Genomic DNA, 18,109 nt, shown 5'->3' with positions numbered 1-18,109 from the left:
ATTGAATTAGTAAAAGCTGAAAACAAAACATTAACTCGACAACTTGGGGGGTTCAAATACTTGTTAGAGCACAGGAAGATAAGCAGCTCTCTGCAGATAAGCAAAGTAAGCTGTTGTGTTTGGGACCACTAGGAGTGCGGATTGTGTGCCCTTGGACCTCGGCACGATCCCAGATGAATCCAAGACAGCACAGAGGGTTGGTGAGACGTGTCCAAGCATGGATGAGAACAAAGTGTGACCCTATGCCGGACCTGCACGCTTCGGGAAGTCTAGAAACGCAATGGTGGTCTTATGAACAGTCCTCTGACCGTTCCAATCCCTTTCAGACCTGCCACTGGGTAAGGGCAAGAAGCAGCTGGCCGGATGGAGACCAGGGCAGCGAAGACCGGAACATGGAGATACAGATGAAGATTCAGGAACAAGGTACTTGGGTGCACAGACGAAGACTCAGGAACAAGGTACTAGGTATTCAGAAGACTAAAGCAAAGTACTGGGTTGAGACTGCGACGCAGCATGCCCTATACAGCCCACCTGCAGGACTGGTCGCGGACCATGCTGGACTCGAAGTAATCTCTAGACGAGATGTGGAATAATGAAAGGAACATGTCTCAGAAGCTGTCGAGATCTGCATCGGGGTGCTCCCTACACAGCCGCCAGTGGTTGGTCACGGACCACGCTGGAATGGCACAGGTACTGGCAGAGTCTTTGGCATGGACGGAGCAAGCACAAGAAACTCCATAGACCAGGGACAAGGACAGAAGCAGAAGTCTCCCGGAGGTTTGTGCTGCAGAAGTGAGGAAGGCATTGCACCACGAGGCGCCCTACACAGCCCGCCCATGGGACTGGTCATGGACCACGATGTGGCATGCCAGGAAGGGTGGCAACAAGGAACCAGGGGTACAGGACATCTGGACTGGATCATGGACATCAGGAACAGGCGAAGAACATCACAGACATCAGGAACAGGAGATGAACATCTGGACTCTTGGAACATCAGGAAGTGGAACCTCAGGACATGAAGACATGGAACATCAGGAAACCACGGACACTAGAAGCAGACGAGACATGGAGCTCCAACGAAGAACGAAGGCCTGATGGAGTGCTGGAAGACAAGACTTCCAGGAGCAAGTAACTCCAATGCAAGGCAAGGCAGGACTGAAGGTGAAGCCCTCATATAGGGCTGAGACAGGAAACAGTCATTAAGTGGGGCCGGGGCATATTCAGCCGCGGGCCCTTTAAATCTTGTGAAGAGGTGCGGCCCGCGCCCTAGGAACAGAAAGCAGGAAGTTGTGCAGGACCATGGCCAGAGGCCATGCTGCTGCTAACGCTGAAGAGCAGGGTGGGGCCGAGGAGCAGGCCCAGCGTTGACAGCAGTTCTCAAGCCGCAGAGGGCAGACTGAGGAGCGGCTCCAGCCGCAAAAAAGACCGGGGACTGTGGCCTCCAGGCAGAGAGAAGGTAAGAGGCTGCCCATGAGGGCAGAATCATAACATAAGCAAAATACAGCTCAGCTTTGCCAGCTACAGGAAATAAATTTAAATTTAGAAAAAGAAAACCAAGAATTGTTACTTGATTTAAAGGAATCTAGGTATCAGCTACAGCTGTCCCAAAATATGGTTCAGTTATTGAAAGAAAAGACAGATAGTGTTATGTACAGCTCTGTCTCTCTGAATCAGAGTATGTAGGCAGCAGAATATCCCAACACCATCCAAGGGCAAGACTGGGAGAAATTAATAGAACCACAGGAAATGCTTAAGAGACAGGAAAAAGCAGACGGGTTAGCTTCTAAATATAGCCATAACCTCTCACCAGTACAAAGGCAAGAGTCACACACTATGGATGTGAATCGTGTGCCCGATCGTTTTAACGATCGGGTTCGGCTGGGGGGGGGGGGGGCGAATCTGATCGTTAGAGATGTGAATTGGAATCGGTTCCGATTCCAATTCACATCACTAATTTTTTTTAGTGAGGCCCGCACCGATAAAAAAAAAACCCACCTGACCCTTTAAAATTACCCCCTTAGCCTCCCCCACTCTCCCGACCCCCCCCCCCCAAAACTTTTTACACATACCTGGTGGTCCAGGGGGGCCGTGGGAGCGATCTCCTGTTCCCAGGCCATCAGCTGCACTAAAAAAAATGGCGCCGATGGCCCTTTGCCCTTACCATGTGACAGGGCATTTTGAATATATTATAAATACGGCCTGAGTGCAGGAGATCGCTCCTGGACCCCCGCTGGACCCCCAGGGACTTTTGGCCAGCTTGGGGGGCCTCCTGACCCCTACAAGACTTGCCAAAAATCCAGCGGGGGTCCAGCGGCGGTCCGGGAGCGACCTCCTGCACTCGGGTCGTATTGCCAGTATTCAAAATGGCGCCGGCGCTACCTTTGCCCCTACCGACCGGCCCCTGTGACATAGTGAGGGCAAAGGTAGCGCCGGCGCCATTTTGAATACTGGCAATTCGGCCTGAGTGCAGGAGGTCGCGCCCGGACCCCCGCTGGACTTTTGGCAAGTCTTGTAGGGGTCAGGAGGCCCCCCCAAGCTGGCCAAAAGTCCCTGGGGGTCCAGCGGGGGTCCAGGAGCGATCTCCTGCACTCAGGCTGTATTTATAATATATTCAAAATAGCGCCAGCGCTACCTTTGCCCTGTCACATGGTAAGGGCAAAGGGCCATCGGCGCCATTTTGTTTTAGCGCAGCTGATGGCCTGGGAATGGGAGATCGCTTCCGCGGCCCCCCTGGACCACCAGGTATGTGTAAAAAGTTTGGGGGGGGTCGGGAGAGTGGGGGAGGCTAAGGGGGTAATTTTAAAGGGTCGGGGTGGGGTTTTTTTTATCGGGCCATCGGCGCCATTTATATTAGTGGCAGCCAAAATGGTGCCGATGGCCCGAGAGTGGGAGATCACGCCGGGACCCCCCCACTGAACCACCAGGTAATTTAAAACATTTTGGGGGGGGTTCGGGAGGGTGGGGGATTTGTTTTAAAGGGTCGGGTGGGTTTAGGGGTTGTTTTGGTGTGCCGGTTTTTCCCCCCCCCCCCCCCTCCCCTGATTTAGGATTTTTCATGATAAATCGGGGGAATTTCTATTGTATCGCGACTCTAACGATTTTTGACGATTTAAAAAATATCTGACGATTTTTTTAAATCGTCAAAAAACGATTCACATCCCTATCACACACACACCTGCTCCCCTCCATACAGCTTGGGACAGGGAGAGGGAGCTGCCTCTCTCATCCTTCCAGAAGTGGGGCTGGGAACAGAAGCCAACACCTCGATTGGCTTACCACCAGCCAACATTAGGGGGAGCTTCAAACCTCATTAAACAGATTAAGTTCCCCCCGAAACTTTAATCACTCCCTTTCGGGAGAATTCTGGCTGAGATATTTTGCAACATTTAACAAGGTTGCATGAAATTTTGAGGCAGTAGGCACCCATTCTGAAAAAGACGAGGTAGCCCTACACACGTGGAGTTTCAGTGAAGAAGCTAGACAATACATAGGTAGCATTCCCACTGAGGTAAAAGAGTCCTTAGACACATTTGAGTTCACCCTCAAAGAGCACTTTGGGACTTATGCTAACAACATTTTGGCATGACAGGCCACCTACAGTCTAAGATGTGGCCCTGAAGAAAGTCCCCGAGCTTTTAGCTACCGCTTAAAGCAGACTTTCTTTTATTGGGGAGCCCTGTGCCACCAACGCAGACAAGATTGCTCTCTGAAACCTCTTTTTTGAGGCTCTTCCCCTTACTCTGTGAACTCCATTATATCTCCACACAGAGGCACCTTTAAGTTTCCTCATAGAGGAAGCAGAAAAGCTACATTCCATTTGTCATAAAGGAAAGTCTGCCCCTAGGGAACAAAAGACAGATAAAAAGCAGGAGAGAAACCAAGTGTCCACCATGAGTCAAAGTCCAGAGATAAACTTTAAAACTAATCCGCTATCTTCTTATCCTAAGTCTGACAGGCCCTGGATGCTTCCTTCCCAGGAGCAATCCAATGGCCCAGCAGCTAATCCAGAAAAGGGCGCAGGAGATTCACAGCCACCCAAAAGGAATCACAACTGGGGGTGGCTGCAAAAATACAACCAGAAACCTTCTGTGGGGAACCAGCTGGCTGAGCTGACATCCGTCATCCAGAAGCTCATCGACCAAAACCACAGTATGCCAGCTATGCCTGAGAAAGTTCCCCAGAAAAAAGAGAAATATCTGAGGAATCTAAGAGTGGCACCAGGCCTAGCACACCAAAGAAGGGCCCCAGTACCTCTGGGTCCTCCCCTAGCATACAATGACTAACCAATCCTGATTTTCCTCCCCTAGTCCTCCCATAAATGCCCAGGAGCCTTCCCTGTTCGAACCCAGAGATGCCCATACCTCTACAGTACCAGGTGACATCCAGCCGCAGGACAGTTCTGCGTCCCTTCTGGGACTCTGTCAGGAAGCATATGTATTTCACAGGGAAATTGAAGCCTCAGGCACTCCGCTACATGATCCCCATCAGAATACAAGATGTGTTCAATTGTGAGGGGCTCCTAGATACGGGTTCCAACGTCACCCTAATCACACGGAGCTTGTTTGACAAGCTCTCTGCTTCCTTACGGGCCGATACAGAACAGTGCGCTCCGGCGGAGTGCACTGTTAACTCACATTTGAACGCGTGTTTTTGACGCGCTAGCTTTACCCCTTATTCAGTAAGGGGTAATAGCGCGTCGAAAACGTGCATCCAACCCCCCCGAAACTAATAGCACCCGCAACATGCAAATGCATGTTGATGGCCTATTGGTTATTCCCGCGCGATACAGAAAGTAAAATGTGCAGCCAAGCTGAACATTTTACTTTCAGAAATTAGTGCCTACCCAAAGGTAGGCGTTAATTTCTCTTGGCACCGGGAAAGTGTACAGAAAAGCAGAAAAAACTGCTTTTCTGTACACCCTCCAACTTAATATCATGGCGATATTAAGTCGGAGGTCCCAAAAGTTTAAAATAATTTAAAATTTAAAAAAAAAAATTTAAAATCGGCCCGTGGCTCGGCAGGTTGAAAAACCGGACGCTCAATTTTGCAGGCATCCAGTTTCCGAACCTGTGGCTGTCAGTGGGTTTGAGAACCGATGCCGGCAAAATTGAGCGTCGGCTGTCAAACTTGCTGACAGCCGCCGTTCCTGTCCAAAAAGAGGCGCTAGGGATGCGCTAGTGTCCCTAGTGCCTCTTTTTACTGCGGGCCCTAATTTGAATAATTTTATTTACTGAATCGCGTGCACAGGAGAGTGGCCTGTGCCCACGATTTTTACTGTATTGGCCTGTTAGAGAGTAGGTCTACACCAAGAGTTGTCCCGTGCGAAGTGGACCTAGGGAGGAATGCCTGTGGAGGTCAGAGGTAAGGCATGGCTCACCCTTCAGATAGGGAAGATGAAAGTGAAGCACCCAGTTCTGATCACCAAGAACCCCAGTGAGGAATTACTAACTGAGAATGAATTCCTCATGAGACTTTCCCCCATCCTTGATTATGTAAATAATAGGGATGTGAATCGTTTTTTGACAATTTAAAATATCGTCTGATAAATTTTAAATCGTCAAAAATCGTTAGAGCCGCGATACAATAACAATTCCCCCGATTTATCATCAAAAAATCGTAAATCGGGGGAAGGGGGAGGGGAAGGGGGAGGGCGGGAAAACCGACACACTAAAACAACCCTAAAACCCACCCCGACCCTTTAAAATAAATCCCCCACCCTCCCGAACCCCCCCAAATGCCTTAAATTACCTGGGGTCCAGAGGAAGGTCCCGGTGTGATCTTTTACTCTCGGACCTCCGTGTGTTGTAGAAATGGCGCCGGCGCTACCTTTGACCTGTCATATGACAGGGCAAGGTAGCGCCGGCGCCATTTTGTTTTTTGTCCCCCGACGGCAGGAGCGTAGGAGATCGCTCCCGGACCCCCGCTGGACCCCCAGGGACTTTTGGCCAGCTTGGGGGGGCCTCCTGACCCCCACAAGACTTGCCAAAAGTCCAGCGGGGGTCCGGAATGATCTCCTACCGCGAATCGTTTTTCCATACGGAAAAAAGATTCGACTGCAGGAGGTCGTTCCGGACACCCGCTGGACCCCCAGGGACGTTTGGCCAGCTTGGGGGGGGCCTCCTGACCCCCACAAGACTTGCCAAAAGTCCAGCGGGGGTCCGGAACGACCTCCTGCAGTCGAATCGTGTTGCCATACGGCCGGCCCGATCGGCTCTATTTTTTAGCCACTTTGACAATTTGCACTTTCATCCAGCAGAGAAGAATCATTGGGCAGACACTGTCCAGAAGTTTTTACCCTGATGAAACTCCTGACTTACCTCATCACATTATAGATCCAGCTCGAATCATGGGTACCTCAACTTTCACGATTCTGGTGGGGAAGACAGTTGTTCCTAAACGTTTGGGGGAATGAGTCCTCCGATAGGCCCATGATTCTCATCTTGCAGGACATCCAGAACTTCAACGAACTATGGAACTTCTCTCCCGACCCTATTGGTGGCTGCAGTTGGAGAATGACACCAGACGATATTTGGAATCCTGTCCTACGTGTGCAGCCCACAAAAGTTCCCGAACTCGACCTTGGGATTTACTTCAACTGCTACCAGTACCTGAGAAACCGTGGACCCATATTTCCACAATCTTCATCACAGACCTGCTCTCTTCGGAAGGGAACAATACAATTTCGGTAGTGGTTTGATCGCTTTTCAACAATGGCCCATTTTATAGCCCTCCCTGGATTACCATCTGCACCAGAGTTGGCGCGATTGTTTGATAGCATATTTTTTGACTTCATGGACTTCCTCTTCACATCCTATCTGATAGAGGAGTTTAGTTTACTGTACACTATTGGAAGGGCCTTTGTAAAAAATTTGGAATTGAACTTGATTTTTCCTCAGCTTATCATCCTCAATCTAATGGACTGGCGGAGCGAACTAATCAATCACTTAAAACCTGGATGTTCCTGTCCTTCGCTCCAGGAGTCTTCTCTGTTCCAGCTCTTCTTCAAGGTCCTGTGTTCTTTGTTTCCTGTAGAAGCTCCATGTCTCATCCTGAAGTCCGTGATCCGTTCCTGATGTCCTTGATCCTCTCCAGATGTCTGTCCTCCGCCTCTGATGTCCACAGTCAGTTCTGATGTCTGTCTTCCAGTTCCTGATGTCCATGATCCAGTCCAGATGTTCGTCCTCCGTTCCTGATGTCTGTGATCCAGGCTTATTGTCCGTCATCCATTCCTGATGTCCGTGATCCAGTCCAGATGTACGTCTCCTGTTCCTGATGTCCGTGATCCAGTCCAGATGTCCTGAACCCCAGGTTCCTCATCGCCACCTCTCCTCGTGTGCCATGTCATGGTCCACGACAGCCCTACGGGCGGGCTGAGTAGGGCGCATCGTGGTACAATGCCTTCCTCACTTCCGCAGCTCAAGTCTCCGAAGGGTAATTCTTGCTTGAAGCCAAGTCTTGTCTTGGTCCTGAATCCTTGCTTGAAGCCAAGACCTGTCTTGATCCTGTGTCTTGAACTTTGCTGGCCCTCAGATTCCTTGTGCCTGCTCTGTCCATGCTAAAGACTCTGCCAGAACCTGTACCATACCAGCGTGGTCCGCGACCAGCCACTGGCGGCTGTGTAGGGCACGCCCCAGTGCAGGCTTCTCAGTTTCTGCAACATGCCTTTCTCAGTTACTCCACTATCTCGTCTAGAGTCTACGTCGGTCCCAGCGTGGTCCACGACCAGCCCCGCAGGTGGGCTGTGTAGGGTGCGCTGCATCACAGTCTCAACCCAGTTCTTGATCCTGACTCCTTGTCTACAGAACCTCGCTCCTGACTCCTTGTCTACAGAACCTTGCTACTGACTCCTTGATCCTGAGACTTCATCCAAGTACCTATGTCTTCGCCTGAGTCTTCGTCTGAATCTTCATGTTCCGGTCTTCGTTTGCCCTGACCTCCGTCCAGCCTGCCGCTTCTTGCCGTTACCCAGCGGCAGGTCCTAAAGGGCTTGAAATGGTCGGAGGACTGTTCAAAAGACAACCATTGCGTTGTTGGTCTTCCTGAAGCGTGCAAGTCTAGTGGAGGGTCAGTACCGTCAGTCATCCTTGTCTTTGCTCCAGCCTTGTTCCTGCTCCAGATTCCATTGTCTGTCTTCACTCCAGCCTCGCTCCTGTCCAGCCCACGCTCGGGCATGCCTCGCCTGCCTCAGCACCTCTTCGGAGTTGCTCTGGGGTCTAGCCGTGGTCCAAAGACACACAATCCCCTGGAAAGTGAAACCGCTCTCCTAGCGCTTCCGTAACACCTATGTGCACAAAAAAGGGCACTTATGCGCGTAAATTCCCGGGGCGCACAACCCAAATTTTGCATAGCGGTCTTTGTGCACGTAAATGACCCAGCACACATAAAGTTGCGCAAATAAAAAAAGGGGCATTTTGGAGGCATGTTGGGGCATGACAGGGGCGTGCACATAACCTACGTGCATATGACGTATTTTATAAGGGACGCACGCAAATCCTCTGGCGCGTTCAGTGTATCTCGCGCGCGTTTATTTACTACTGCCTGCCTGTGGGTGCAAGGGACTTCTAAAGTGTCTGCTGTTTCTTGGCCTCATTGCTCAGGGACCCTCAATTACGGAGAAAGGCCGAAGGTGGAAGGAAGAGCTTGTGGGGCTTACTGGTGGTAACTGGGAAACAACTATTTTCCTAGGCACTGTTCATTTGTGTGTAATGGTAAGAGACTGCCTCAGGAGGTGATAAACAGAAGGAACATCAATTCTCCTTGGGCATTCCTTTTTCTACACATGTTTATAATAGCTGCATGGGTCCTATGCTCTATACGGTTCATAAGAGAAAGAGAGAGGAGAAGAAGATTGCTGAGACTGAGGAGGTACCCTTTACATAGAGTTTATAGGACTCGCTCACAATTTCTGGATCTGTCTGAAGAGGAAGTAATGTGCAGTTTCAGATTTAATAAGGAAACCATACTGTACCTCTGCCAAATGTTAGAGCCTGACCTGCAACCTATCACCCAAAGGGGCCATGCCTTGCTAGTACGCATCAAGGTGACTACGGCCCTGGCCTTATTTGCTACCAGCACCTTCCAAACACCGCTTAGAGTGACATCTTGAATCACTCAGTCTACCACATCAAGGTGTCTAGAACAGGCTCTGGCTGCCTTGCTCCGGAAAACACAACACTTTATCTCCTTCCCCTTCAGAAGACAGGATCAACAAGAAATAATGACAGAGTTTTATCAAATTGCATGCTTCCCCTCAGTCTTGGGACCTATTGATTGCACTCACGTGCCCCTAAGGGCACCAGGAGGAGATGAGGCCACCTTCCGCAACTGCAAGGGAGTCCACTCCCTAAACATGCAAGTGGTCTGCAACGCCAAGGGCATCATCACGAATGTGGTGCCCCGCTTTCCTGGATCCACTCACGATGCCTACATTCTATCACAATCCAGAATTCATGACCACTTCCACCTAGGACACATCACTGGAGGATGGCTCCTAGGCAGTAAGCTAACCAACACTTCTATCATACATAGTTCCCAGTTATCTTTTTGTCAGCCTTACATGTATGCTCCACAGCAGGGCTCCTGTTTACTTGGCCTGTAAGCTGTGCCACAATGAAACACAGAAGGAATATGTAACCCTGATGTCTGTGTCTTCTCCTACAGGTGGACAGAGGGCTATCCACTAAAAACCTGGCTCATGATCCCCATTGCCTCCCCCGCAACTGCTGCTGAGGCTCGCTACAACAGGGCACACCGTAAAACCAGGACTATCATAGAAAGAACATTTGGCTTACTGAAGTCACACTTCCGCTGTCTAGAAAGATCTGGAGAATGCCTTCTTTACAGTTCCCCTAAAGTGTGTGAGATTTTTCTAGCCTGCTGTATGCTACTTAAGCTGACACTTAACAGACACATGCCTTCACCAGAGGAGGCCCCTCAAGAGAATGAGGAGGAGGAGGAGCATCTGACTCAGGACGAATTGCAAGAAATCCATCGCTTGAGTCAAAGGCAGGCTATACAACAAAGAAGCACTCTCATGGAAACCATTTCATAAGGTGAAAGTGGATTTATTTACAATAAAGTGCAGATAAATAAAAGTGGACAAAATAAAAAATCACTTTCTTGGCCATCTTCTCTTTCTGGCTTCAGGAAGCTTAGGCTGCCCCAACCTGGAGCTCCTGCGCGGTGGACTCCTCCCACTGCTCACACTACCTCAGAGGATGGAGGAGGTTGGGGCAGTTCTAGTTCATGGCTGCAGGAAGGTACAACCGGTGGCAACAGCGGTTCTGGTGGTGGTGGAAGTATGACAGGTGGCGCAGGTGGGGGTGGGGGTGCCATCCACGGGGCAGGCTGAGGCGCAGGTGGCTGTCCCACAGCAGGCTCTTCTGCACAAGCAGGTGCCATCCATGGGAAGGGTGGCCCATAAGGTGGAGGGTAATGCATCCAGGGCCTACTGAAAGGCCATGGTGCCGCTGGTGGCTGCAGCTGCACAGGAGGCAACCGCTGCAGCATCTCCCTCCACACCTCAGTTTGTTCATCAGTAGCCCTGCAAAGGTCCCAGATCGCCTGCTGAATCCTCTGTCCTTCCTCCCTGATGGTATCACGGAGGGCTTGTGATTCCTCCCTGATGGTATCACGGAGGGACTCTGCTTCCTGCTGCACCACATCAGGCAGGCCGGAGATAGCGTCCAAGAGCCTGGTGCTCTGCTGTAATAACAGTTTCTCAGCCTGACTGGCAACCAGTTCAGGTTCGGGCTGGTCTGACGCACTGCTGTCCTGCAGGCGATCATGAAGCAAATCAGCCAGTGTGTCTTCTGGCTTCTTTCCCTGCCGCTGTTGCTCCTCTTCCTCCGCAGGCTGTTCCAGCTGTTCACAGGCTCCCCCTTCCTCCTCTTCCGACGAGTCAGAGATCACCCGCAGATGACGGTACAGCCTTTGGGGTCACCTAGATGCAGGTCCAGGTCACTCATCATCTGGCACCCCTAAAAATATCATAAACAAATGAGCGCACACTGCCAATTGGTGTGTTATGCCCTTTGGTTCATATGGTGTGCATGGTACAGTACATACACCTCACTACTAATCCAGTGGTTTAGAGCTATGAATGACCCAGGCATTCTAAATAGTCCAGAACCCAGCTTTATACTCCCGGTGGTATTCCTTGTGGCAGAGGGAGGGCTTAAGGTACATAACAGAGCGCTTGGGGAATATGACTTTCACAGGACAGAGCACTGTCACTGTGCTGCACAGAATTGGGCCATAGTCTACCAGCTCCACAAACAGAAGGCCTTGTCCTTGGAAGAATCCAGAAAGTGTATAACTGAGACCACCACTGTTCTGTACACTGCAGGGACACCTGACATTTCTTATCTGCTAGGGACCTTGTAAGGTGTGAAGTGGCTGAGGAGCTAGGCCTAGGGTGACCTTACAGCTCCTTGTCAAGGGTGACAAGCCAATCCAGTGCTTTCCTCACGAACATGTTCTGCTTTCTCTAGTGATCTCCATATGAAAAAATGAACACTATCTCATAGCATACATTGTGTAAAGCCAGGAGCATGTTCCTGGTATTTCAAGTTGAGCAGCAGCTACTTGGTCAGCCTACATAGGCCCTAACAAAGAACCTCCCCTATGCATTTTAATATACAGGCTAAGCAAGTACACCTTAAAGACACAGCTTTAATAGGCCAAAAATCAAACAGATTGCATTTCTTCCTACACACATGAAAGAACACTGCACGCTTGGACCTAGCTTATATGACCAAAGCTGCAGTATTTAGAAGCTGTGTGCTGGCTTGGTACATATATGTGAAGATCATGCATTCCTACTATCCTAGGATAATGAATGCTCAAAATACAATGGCCCCTGTGTCCCTTACAAAGCCTAACCTAAACTGCTGTACTCTATAGTGTGTACATACAGATAGTTACAGATGTGACCAATGTTGCTTTCCATACAGTACCAGAAAACATTTACTAGTTGAGTAACTAGAAAAAGGCATGGTTAATTAGCAGTGCTAGATGGTTCTTTGTGCAGATTACAGAAACTTTTTTTTTCTGTTCACCTTCCTGCCCTACACGAAGCATGGTGTCAAGCTGGCCAACTCCTCCCACAGCTGCCTCAGACAAGGTGCTGAGGATCAGCTGCTCAGAGGGAGTGAAGCTGATGTAGCTGCCTTCTCCCTCTGCATTCCTCCTGGCCTGCTTCCGCTTCACAAGTCTCCTCAGGTCCCTCCACTTGTGCATCAGTTCCCCAATGCTCCAGTTGTGGTGGAACACCGAGTTGACAGCATGCCTGATCCGCTTCCAGATCTGCTCCTTCCTGGATGCACCCACCATCCGAGACTGTGGATCATACAACAGATTCTGGTGCTGAATGACATGATCTGGTAAGACGTTCAGCTTATAAATCAGAACCTCACGTGTCTGAGACATGGTGAAGGTGGCCATTGAGTGGACTAGTGATCCTTTTGTAGGGAGCCTAATTTGCATGTTTCCCACCCACAGCTGCATAAATTACACACTCACATGTGGCTCCTATCAGCACGGATTGCAGTTATGTGCACCGTCAATTAAAATTGATGTGGAACTTGTGCGCACTGGCTGGTTTGTGCGCGCCCCCCATTAATTTTAATGAAGATGTGCGCGTCGCCTATTAACATCAATGGAGCTGTGTGTGCTGCAAAATGTGTGCATGCAGGTATTACTGATTATATGCAACATGTGCATGCTGTTTCCTTTCCCCACCAGTAATTACGAGTAATCACCTACCAGAGTCCAGTTTGTCTCCATACACTGTTAAACCCTGGGGAGGACCGCAGTGCCCTGCTGGGTGTGGGAGGGGGCTGATTAGCAGCTGGCCATGATTGAGTTGACCTTCTCTGTGACCCTGCAGTGTTCACAAGTCTGTGTAAATACTAGTCGGTTGACTGCTGTGGCTGTAAGAACCAGAGTCAAATGTGTAGGTAAGAAGGCTTTAATGAATCCTGACAAGGGGAAATCTGTTTTTATTCTGGGATACTTGTGTATAGAGTTTGTATCTCTGATTTGTAGTTTTCTGTGTTTGCTCTGAAAGGGGAACCATACCATACTTTCTCTTTCTAACATGTGTTGTCTGCTTCTCACCTGCCTATGTGAGTTAAATAATCAAGCTTTTGTAGCAGTTCACCTTTGTACGTCACTTGAATCTCTTCCCACTATACCAGCTCTGCAAATTGCCTGGTATGCCGATGGTATTCTATTGTTTGTTATGTTGAAACCTTATGAGAGTTAGAGGGAACATGTATTAATTACCTAGGATAACTTATTTTTGTGTCCAGGCTGGGAGCAACCTGAAACTGTATAACATGGATAAAGTTACCCAAAAACTTATTCTGGGGTCCTAAATAAATATGACCATGTGTTTGAGGTTTATAAATTGACAATGTGGATATGAAAGAATTGTCAAATGATATGTAGCACTGAGTACTCTGTTTCTCAAATTGAGTATGTATGTGCTGAGATATGTGAAGAGGGTGTTGTTTACAGACATTTTTGACCCTATGGCTGCCCCCTATACATGGCTTCATGGTGTATATAGTAATGCAGAGTAATACTAGGTATAGGGCTGGTAACTACAAATGTGTTTGGGCCCTCAGCTGTTCCTCCTTCACCATATTAGGATCCATATATGCAGTACACCTCCCCCCGTGACTGTTTGTTTTTTGCTCTGTCAGCTGTATTAACTTTCTAAGCAAATAAACCTAAATATCATCAATTACCTTTTTGCCTACACTTGCCTACACTGACCTGAGTGCCTCCCTACCTCCGTTTCACAGCTTTCAAGAAATGTTAAGATAGTTAGAAAATTCTTAGTCATCTCTTTTCCTATGTGTCTTGTATGTCCAGGTCAGTGAACATCCCAGCTGTATGTCTTGTGGGAGATGGTGCTGCAATCTTCATTGATGATGAGAATTCCGATATAACTCCTTGCCTTCCAAGCTAGATCTTCCTTATTGACCACTGGATGATTAGTTGAAGTGTTACTATACCTATACTCCCCTTCCCCCGCCCTTCCATGACCCATCCAGCCAATACATGAGCCCCTTCCATCCATCACCCATCACCATGCCCTTACCTGAAATAAACACACCAGTTTCGAAAAACAATAATTTGTACTAAATTTTAAAAAACTATATACAGTATAAAAATTTTTAAAAGAAAAAAGGATGGAAGGGGAGAACTAGGGAGCAAAACTATTTACAGAAAATAAAAACCCCGGGAAGTTAGGGAGGCAGGGACAAGAGAGGATGATCAGGGCCGACGGATCAGATTCCCCAGGACCCTTAGAGCTGTGCCAAGCAGCTGTACAGCCCTGAGGATCTGATCCGTGTTCCGGATCATCCTTTCCTGGAAGACAGTCACAGCCCTCAGTGCCTCTCGGCCCCCTGGGTACACCTGCATCCCTAACTCCCCGGGCAAAACGGGGAGGACACCCTATGGGGGGGGGGGGGGGGCTAGGGGGAGGCCCGGGTATGCCTACACGTGGGGAGATGGCCACCGCCTGTGAGGTCAGCTCACCGGGGGGAGGGGGGGAGAGAATCTGGCTCCCCCCCCCCCCCCCCCCCCCGGAGTGGCTGCTGCTGGTTCTTCTGCTGGAGCTGGGCCTGGCCTGTCCTCTTCAGGATGTGTAGCATTGTAAAACAATAGGAGAGGTCAGAATAAACTGTACATTCAGGTTCAGAAAGAAGGTAGAAAATTCCAGTAGCATGGAAGGATCACTTACCATCAGGCCCAGCCCGCTCTGCCCGCAGCCGCTCTAGCCACCTCCTCCTCTTTAGGCACAGCCACCGGGCCGCCTTCTTCAAATCCTCTATCTATTAGAAGAAAAGGAAGAGAGAACCATGAGTGTACTCTGATAGTGATAATAGGACCTGCATACTTGAATGTGTCTCTGAGTGGTATAACATTTATGAACCTTGAAGAACCATGATACTAAGCTTAAATATTCATGTAAGTAATAAACTTTGCCAATAATCTTTTAACATTACACTCTCCATCCAATACCCTAAACCAGCGCTTCTCAACCGGTGTGTCGCGTGCTACCAGTCTCCCGCTGCTCTTCCCCCCCTCTTCCTTCACCGAGCGAGAGGCAGGCTATCTTCCACTGCTGCTGTTGCCCTGAGCACGTTCAAGCCCGGATTGGAACAGCAGCAGTGTTAGTGGAGGCTGGCAACTGCGGCTGGGCCTTTTCTTCTTCCTGCACCTTCCCCCACCCTGGCCCAGAACAGGAAGTGATGTGCAGTGGGGTGCGCAGGAAGAAGAAAGAGCCAAGCTGCACGAAAAAGTGGTGGCAGCAGCGGCCCTGATCAGTAGTGTGGGCCCAGAGCAAAATCAGAAGGAGCCAGAAATTGGCACAGGAAACAGCAGAATTAGCCTCCCGTGACCGATGGGATTCTTCTTTCTTGGCCTGCGGGGGCTAGAGGAGGAGGCTGCTGCAGCTGCCATTTGTGCTGGGGGGAGGGGGGCAGGAAATGAGAGAGCGAGAGACAGCCAGCCTGTCTGTGAGAGAATGTATGTGAGATTGAGAGTGTGCATGTGTAACTGTGACTGAGAGCCTGTGTGTAACTGAGAGCATTTGATTGAGATCATCTATGTAAAGTGTGTGAGAGAGAGCATGTGTGTGACTGAGAGAAACTGGTCAGAGAGGTGATGTGTGTATATAGGAGAGACAATGGAAGTGACTGGTCAGGGAGATGATTGGAGTGTGTGTGTGAGAGAGAGAAAGTGATTGTGGGAATGAGAAGCCTGTGCATGTGGAGAGAGCTAGCATAGGAGTGAGAAACGGGTGTGTGTGAGACACAGCATGGGAGTGAGAAGCTGTAAGAAAGAACATGGGAGTGGGAAAGACAGAAACAGTCATGGGGGTGTAACTGGTATGTGTGTGTGTGAGAGACAGAGAGACTGTTCGTGGGCACTAAGGAAGAGGACCATGAGTACAGAGCTTCAGCCACTACTGCTTCTGGCATGTGCTATTGGCCTGCATGGAAGAGGAGGAGAGCTGCTGAAGGGGGTTAGTAAAGGTGGCTTTTTAAGTTTATTATTCTTGATTGACTGCCATTTTAATTACTGAATATTATGTGATGTGTCTGCTGTTTTGGTGTTTGGAGAATTTTAAATAATTTTTATGAGTTTTTAATTGTTGGATATTATTCTGTTCATAGTTGTTGTGAAACATTTATTCTGTTTATTGGTATAGTTATACAATTATTTCTGTGTTGGGATCTATAGCTGCTTGGCTAGTTCTGTTTTCCTAATAGGAGGTGTATTGATGTTTAGAGCTTGATTTAACATTTGTAGTGTTGCCTTTTCATAGGTAGGGTTGTTACTGTTTGAATGCATTCCATAATACAAGTGTAACTGTGTGCGGATTAGTTTATGTGCATTACTGCAGATTCTGGAAGTATGTGACCGAGGTGAGGTATTTTACTGTATCAGTCATATTTGTTGTATTTGCTCGAGGACATGCAATAGTGATAAACTGCTGTCTTTTCATAAGTAGGGCTATTGAGCCTGTTAATAGTTTGTGTTGCTGTTACTGAGATGACACTAGAACCAGAATATCTTTTTTTGTACGGTGAGTTGTACAGGGAATGTCATAATTCTGCTTTACATCCATAATTGTGGGTCGGGGGGTTCCTGTGGATGCAAACTGTACTTTTACAACCATCTGTCAGGTGTCCTGACAGAAAAAAAGTTGAGAACCACTGCCCTAAACTATAACACTCTGCCTGGTTCCTCCTCTCAGGCCTAACCTGACATTCACACTCCCACAGTACCCCCGTCTGCTGTAGTAAAGACTGTCTGCTTACTCCACGGGGGTGTGAGGCCCGTTCATTGAAGCGGGCCTGCACCCGCCACCAGGCCCGCTGAAGGCGGAGAAAGTCCGTCCTCCGGCCACGGACAGGGAAGAGACTTTTCTCCTTCTCCACCACCAGGGACGCCAGCAGTTCCACGTCCCTGGTGGTGAAATTTGGCTGCCTTCCCCTGCCAGCCATCTTGGGGTGCAGGAGAAACTGGAAGTCCCGCCCTCGCGTTCGCATACGCATGGGCACGCGCGCGAGTGCAGGAGGCGCACAAGTGTACTTGCGCATGATCAACGCGCACAAATCACGGCCAGTACATGCGCGGATTTTGTATAGTGCGCGTACAAGTGCGCAAACTATGCAAAATCTATGCCGCCTGCTATGCGCGCGCGCGCATCTTTGAAAATCTACCCCTATTAACTGGGCCTTTTTGAATTGCTACTTGAAGCTTGTTTTGACAATTATAGAGGGAACTGTCCTACTACAGTACATTTTGAACATACTTTTTTGAATTATTACTTGAACGTTTGTTTTGGCAGTTATAAAGAGATCTGCCCTCCTGCAGTATATTTTGAACTGTGCCTTTTTTAATTGTTTCTTGAGTGTTTGTTGATCAAGAGAGAGAGAGCTACTGTACTTTAATACATTTGAAATTGTATCTTTTTAACTATTCACTGTGTATTTGGTCCTCCTCTATTAGTTCTTTGTGTGTGGGAGGATTACCATATTGGGGACTTTGGCACTGCAAGATTGTTCTGTTCTGCAAAGAAGAGCAAATGTCGGAAGAACAGGCTGCGTTCACTACACTTTGGGGACTACGTGACAGTGTAAATTGAACCCCACTTCAACGTTTGTTAAATAGTAAGCGGGTAATCAAAAGAAAATAAACAAATAACAGAGGAGGGGGAGATGGGATGAAGGTTGAGAAGAGGAGATACATGGAGAGGAGGGAAGAGAAGAGACTGTGCCAAAGGGAGGAAGAGGATGAGACTGGGAAGAGAGGGGCGAAAAGAAGCACCTGTGGGAGGAGAGACAGGCTGTAGTGGGAGGGTGAGGTAATGGGGAAGAAAGGAACGGAAAGTAAAAGAAAATAGAGAAGATTTAGAACAATAGTTCCCAAATTGGATTGCAGTCCCAAATGGGGTACAAAATACAGTGGATGAGGGTCACAGAAACATAGCCGCTCCCCCACCCTCCAGACCTCCATGCTGACCTGCCTTCAGCAGCAGCAGCCACCACGGAGCCGGTGAGCCAGTGGACATTCACAGGCC

Source organism: Rhinatrema bivittatum, chromosome 4 (genome assembly GCF_901001135.1).
Source record: "Rhinatrema bivittatum chromosome 4, aRhiBiv1.1, whole genome shotgun sequence".
In the NCBI taxonomy this organism is placed as follows: domain Eukaryota; kingdom Metazoa; phylum Chordata; class Amphibia; order Gymnophiona; family Rhinatrematidae; genus Rhinatrema; species Rhinatrema bivittatum.
The sequence above is the reverse complement of the archived record's forward strand: the minus strand, read 5'-3'. Positions refer to the sequence as shown.